Below are 6,289 nucleotides of genomic sequence, written 5' to 3'. Positions count from 1 at the left end.
GAAATAGTTCAGGCTAGAGATGGTGGCTGGTAGCAGGCTCAGAGCAGGGGTGGTGGAGAAAGGTAGTTGGATTCTTATTTATTTTGAAGGTCGAGCTGACAGCAATTCCTAAGAGGTTGGATACATGGGCAAAAGGGAAAGGTGGACAGAAAGGTAGACCTGGCCCCATGTCCCTCTCTCTTCAGCCGCAGAGTAACCCAGTTTTATAGACAAAGGGTGCCAGGTAAATGCTGAAGACACCTGACCTCTGCTCCTTTCTTCCTGTCCAGTTTTCCTTTCTCCCCTTCCACCCACTCTCTTGAAAACATCCTTCCTCTGCCCACATTGCACCACGGATGGTCCCAGAGGCTCAGTCTCTTCCAGAACTTGGGGGCCATTTTGCTCTGCCCTTCCCCAGAAAAACATCTTTTACTGTAGAAATGAATTTGGGGGTTGTTTATTCAAAACTATTTATTGAGTACCTACTATGTGCCAAGCAGTCATAGGCACTGGAGCTACAGCAGTGAACTAAACAGAAAAATCCCCATGTTCTCTGCGAACTCACAATCTAATGGGGAGGGAGAGGCAATAAACCAGACAAACAAGGTGAATGTGTAGTATTCAAGCCGTAGAGAAAAGCTAAACCAGGAAGACAGCCACTCATCAAAGAAAACCGTGAACACACATGGACTTATCTCATTTTTGACAGACTTGACCTCCCATCCCAGGGTCCCAAGAGACTCGAGTGGCTGCTTCAGTCAGCTGCAGAGAGCACAAGTGCTCGTGGGGCACTTTTGCAAGCTTGGGGACCGGCTAGCCAAGAAAATGTCATTTCTAATGAAGTTATTTGCCCTTTAAAGTAAACCAAGCTGTGTTGGTTCTGGAAGCATTGCCCAGAGCTGGCAACTCAGCAATTTGTTTCCCTCCTCTGTTGAGCAGGGCAGGTAGAGGTGAGTGTCATGTGTAAATGATTTGAAAAGTGCAATTTTTTACTCTGGGATCTGAGTAAATATGAGGAGGTGATGGGGTGGAGGTGGCGGCAGAGGTAGTTATGGAGGAGGTGATGGGGTGGAGGTGGCGGCAGAGGTAGTTATGGAGGAGGTGATGGGGTGGAGGTGGCGGCAGAGGTAGTTATGGAGGAGGTGATGGGGTGGAGGTGGCGGCAGAGGTAGTTATGGAGGAGGTGATGGGGTGGAGGTGGCGGCAGAGGTAGTTATGGAGGAGGTGATGGGGTGGAGGTGGCGGCAGAGGTAGTTATGGAGGAGGTGATGGGGTGGAGGTGGCAGCAGCAGAGGTAGTTATAGAGGAGGTGATGGGGTGGAGGTGGCGGCAGCAGAGGTAGTTATGGAGGAGGTGATGGTGGTATCAATGATGGTGAGCCTGCTTATAGCAGCAGAGGGGGCTATGGTGATGGTGGAGCAAGATATGAAAACCAAGGTGGTAGATATGGTGGCGGTGGCAGAGAATATGATGGTTACAATGAAGGAGGAAATTTTGGCGCTGGTAACTATGGTAACTATGGTGGTGGTGGGAACTATGATTTTAGCAATTATAGTGGACAACAGCAATCAAATTATGGACCTATGAAAGGGGGTAATTTTGGTGGAAGAAGCTCAGGCAGTCCCTATGGTGGTACTTACGGATCTGGTGGTGGAAATGGTAAATATAGTAGCAGAAGGTTCTAAAAACAGCAGAAAAAGGCTATAGATCTCGGCTCACTGCAACCTCCTGGGTTCAAGGGATTCTCCTGCCTCAGCCTCCCAAGTAGCTGGGACTACAAGGATGCGCCACCATGCCCAGCTAATTTTTAGTAGAGATGGGGTGTTTCAACATGTTGGCCAGGATGTTCTCGATCCTTGACCTCATGATCCACCCACCTCGGCCTCCCAAAATGTTGGGATTACAGGTGTGAGCCACTGCAGCTGGCCAATTTTTTGTATTTTTAGTAGAGTTGGGGTTTCACCATGTTGGCCAGGCTGGTCTCCAACTCCTGACCTCAGGTAATCCACCCGTCTCGGCCTCCCAAAGTGCTGGGATTACAGGCTTGAGCCATCATGCCCAGCCAGGGCTATAGTTCTTAGCAGGAGAGAGAGAGCAAGGAGTTGTCAGGAAAGCTGCAGGTTACTTGGAGACAGTAGTTCCAAATGCGTTAGAGGAACTTTAAAAATCCGCCACAGAAGGAACGATGGTCCATCATCAGAAAAGTTACTGCAGCTTCAATAGGAAACCCTTCTTGTGCAGGACTGTCAGAGTCGCAGTTTGCAAAAAGTGCAGCGATTGATTAATATAATATAGTGTTGTAGCCTTTTCTTTACGTCAGGTATATTGCCCTGTAAATTGTGGTAGTGGTACCAGGAATAAAAATTAAGGAATTTTTAACTTTTCAAATTAAGAAAAAGATAACATGATGACCAAATTGGCTTTTTCCCAGGAATGCAGAGTTGACTTAAAAACTGAACATCACAGCTGGGTGCGGTGGCTCACTCCTGTAATCCCAGCACTTTGGGAGGCCGAGGCAGGTGGATCACGAGGTCAGGAGTTTGAAACTAGCCTGGTCAAGATGGTGAAACCCCGTCTCTACTAAAAATGCAAACATTAGCTGGGCATGGTGGCGGACACCTGTAATCACAGCTACTCGGGAGGCTGAGGCAGGAGAATCGCTTGAACCCGGGAGGCAGAGGTTGCAGTGAGCCGTGATTGCGCCACTGCACTCCAGCCTGGGTGACAGAGCAGGACTCCATCTCAAAAAAAAAAAAAAAAAAAGAAAAAAAAACCTCACAAAAACCAAAAACTGAACATCACTTGCTTAACAATAAGGATAAATGTAAAATTAAAATTTATTTACAAAATAAGAACTGAACATTGGCCAGGGACAATGGCTAATGCCTGTAATCTAAGAACTTTGGGAGGCTGAGGTGGGAGAATCACTTAAGGCCAGCCAGGAATTTGAGACGAGCCTGGGTAACATGGTGAGAGTCTATCTTTACAAAAAATTTAAAAATTAGTCAGGCATGGTGGTGCATGCCTGTGGTCCCAGCTACCCTAGAGGCTGAGGCAGGAGAATTGTTTGAGCCTGTGACATTGAGGCTGCAGTGAGCCATGACTGTGCCACTACACTCCAGCCTAGCCAACAGAGCAAGAACCTGGCTCAATCAATCAATAACTGAACATTGGCTGGTGCGGTGGCTCACACCTGTAATCCCAGCACTTTGGGAGGCCGAGGCAGGTGGATCACCTGAGGCCAGGAGTTCAAGACCAGCCTGGCCAACATGGTGAAACCCCATCTCTACAAAAATAGAAAAATTAGCCGGGCATAATGGTGGGCGCCTGTAATCTCAGGTACTCCAGAGGCTGAGGCAGGAACATTGTTTGAACCCAGGAGGCAGAGGTTGCAGTGAGCCAAGATCGGGCCATGGCACTCCAGCCTGGGTGACAGAGTGACATTACATCTCAAAAAGAAAAAAAAAAATCTATAACATACTTCATGGGATTATTTTCCATCTAAGATTGGGAACGAAGCAACAATGTTCTTACCACGTCTACTCAGTGTTGCACCAAAGGCCCTAACAAATGCAGTAAGACAAGAAAAAGAAATGTAAAGTATATGGATTGGAAAATAAAATAATACAGCTATGTTTACTTACAGATAACACAATCATATACAGATAATCCTAAGGAATCTGCCAAAAAGCTACTAGAACTAAAAGTAGATTTAGCAAGGTGACCCAGAGTCAATATGCTTTGAGAAGTGTAGTGACCCCAGTGGGGTCTCTGCTTCCTTTTCTTTGGTTTCTTTGCCTGACTGAGAGCTCTTTGACCTTTGTACCCTTAATTTTTTTTTTCTTTTTATTTTTTAGAGACAGTTTCACTATGTTGCTCAGGCAGGCTTCAAACTCCTGGGCTCAAGTGAATCCTGTTGCCTCGGCCTCCCAAGTAGCTGGGCCTCTAGGTGTGCACCACCACGCCCGGCTTGTATTCTGTACCTTTGAGAAGAGTCTCTTCTTGAGCTGTGCTGTAACCCTGAAAAAATTCTGTGGTTGGGAATGAGCTAAATATTTGAAAATAGGCCCAGCTGAACTAGTGACCAAGACCTTGTATCTTTTGCATGGTTCTTGAACCACCCCACCCCAGCCACTGTCACCAGTTATTAGAATCAGAAAGGGTAGCTACACCTGGGATCTGGTCTCAGGGATAAAGAGGTCAGGGGTCATCCATCCCTGATTGCTTCCTCTCTCTCAGCCTCACATCCAGCCCAACAGAAAGCCCTATTGGGTGTGGTCAGAACACAGCTAAGAACCGACCACTTCTCACCTGGACAGAGCCTGCTGCAGCTTCCTGCGTGGCTTCCTCTCTTCGCATCAGGCAGGAGGAGTCAGGTCATCTCACTCCCCTGCTCAGAATCCTCCCTGTCACACTTAAAATCAATCCCAAGTCCTCTCCCTGGAAAGGCTCTGTGTGACCTGACTCCCAACTCCCCACTCCCCTCGTCCTGTCTCCTGTGGCCGCCTGCTGAGGACGCACGCGCCTCCCTAAGGCCTGTGCTCACACTCACACCCTGGCACTCCGTGTCCTCTGAATGCTGCTTTATTTCCTCTTGGCACTTATCACTCTCACATTATTTTCTTATTTGTTTACTGTCCACCTTGCCAACTAGATTGTGGGCAGGAATCTTGCTTTTCATACTGCAGAATCTCTGGTTTTCTGAACAGTGCCTGGCACAGAGTCAGCACACAGTATCTGTTTGTTGAATGAATGACTGGGTCTCTGTGATAAACACTCGGATGGAGCCACGATGACAAGCAGTTTTAAAGGAGAGCTCATCACCGTTTGCACTCCTACTGTCTGTGGGCACAGATGGTGTTGGGAATGATTCTTGAAGGCCTATCATTGCACGATTTGCAGCAAACACATATTGAGCATTTACTAAGCCCTACTCTGCCCTGGGGACAGAAGGCCCACCCAGAGCCAGCCCTCAGCTGAAGACAGAGTGCTGTGGGGCACACAGGTCCAGGTGACTGATGGGGGAGCAGGTCACTAGGGGTAATGGGGAGGTGACTTTGGTTCTGTCTTTGGAACTGATGCTACAAACGGCCTGAATCTTCCTGTTTGGGGGGCAGTCTTCCCCCAGCTCTTCATCCTCTCTCCCCCTCTCAACATGCATAGGTGTGCTGACCAGCTCATTCATTTATTCAGTAAACATCTGCTGAGCACCCACTACATGCTGGACACTCTGCTCTGGGCCCAGACACACGTATGAAATCATCACACTCGGGGGAAATAAGCGCTGTCTTGTCAGCACATCCACAGCTAGGATTTTCCTTAACGGTCCTCATTTCACGTATGTAGTTCCTGTATTATTCTCATCAGAGCATGTCCCAAGATTTTTTTTTTTTTTTTTTGAGACGGAGTTTTGCTCTTATTCCTCAGGCTGGAGTGCAATTGCACGATCTCAGCTCACTGCACCCTCCACCTCCTGCGTTCAAGCAATTCTCCTGCCTCAGCCTCCTGAGTAGCTGGGATTATAGGCACCTGCCACCATGCCTGACTAATTTTTTTGTATTTTTAATAGAGACGGGGTTTCACCATGTTAGCCAGGCTGCTCTCGAACTCCTGACCTCAGGTGATCCACCCACCTTGGCCTCTCAAAGTACTGGGATTACAGGCATGAGCCACCGTGCCTGGCCATGATTTTGTTTCAGGAAATAAATTTAGCCAGCTGTGGTGGCTCACACCTGTAATCCCAGCACTTGGGAAGTCTGAGTGGGAGGATCGCTTGAGCCCAGGAGTTCAAGATCAGCCTGGCAACATAGTGAGATCCTGTCTCTAAAAAAAATTTTAAAGTTAGGCATGGTGGTGCACCCCCCTGTAGTTCCAGCTACTCAAGAAGCTGAGGTGGGAGGATCACTTGAGCCCAGAAGTTCAAGACTGCAGTGAACCATGATTGTGCCACTGCACTCCAAGCTGGGCAACAGAGTGAGATCCTGTCTCAAAAAACAACAAAAAAAAAGCTGGGTGTGGTGGCTCATGCCAGTAATCCCAGCACTTTGGGAGGCCAAGGTGGGTGATCTCCTGAGGTCAGGAGTTTGAGACCAGCCTGGGCAACATAGCAGAATGCTGTTTCTATTCAAAATACAAAAATTACCTGGGCCAGGCATGGTGGCTCACGCCTGTAATCTTAGCACTTTGGGAGGCCAAGGTGGGTGAATCACTTGAGGTCAGGAGTTCAAGACCAGCCAAGGCAACATAGCAAAACCCCGTCTTTAAAGAAAAAATACAGGCCGGGCACGGTGGCTCATGCCTGTAATCCCAG

Source organism: Chlorocebus sabaeus, chromosome 2, assembly GCF_047675955.1.
Source record: "Chlorocebus sabaeus isolate Y175 chromosome 2, mChlSab1.0.hap1, whole genome shotgun sequence".
In the NCBI taxonomy this organism is placed as follows: domain Eukaryota; kingdom Metazoa; phylum Chordata; class Mammalia; order Primates; family Cercopithecidae; genus Chlorocebus; species Chlorocebus sabaeus.
This window is presented reverse-complemented; position numbering follows the sequence as displayed.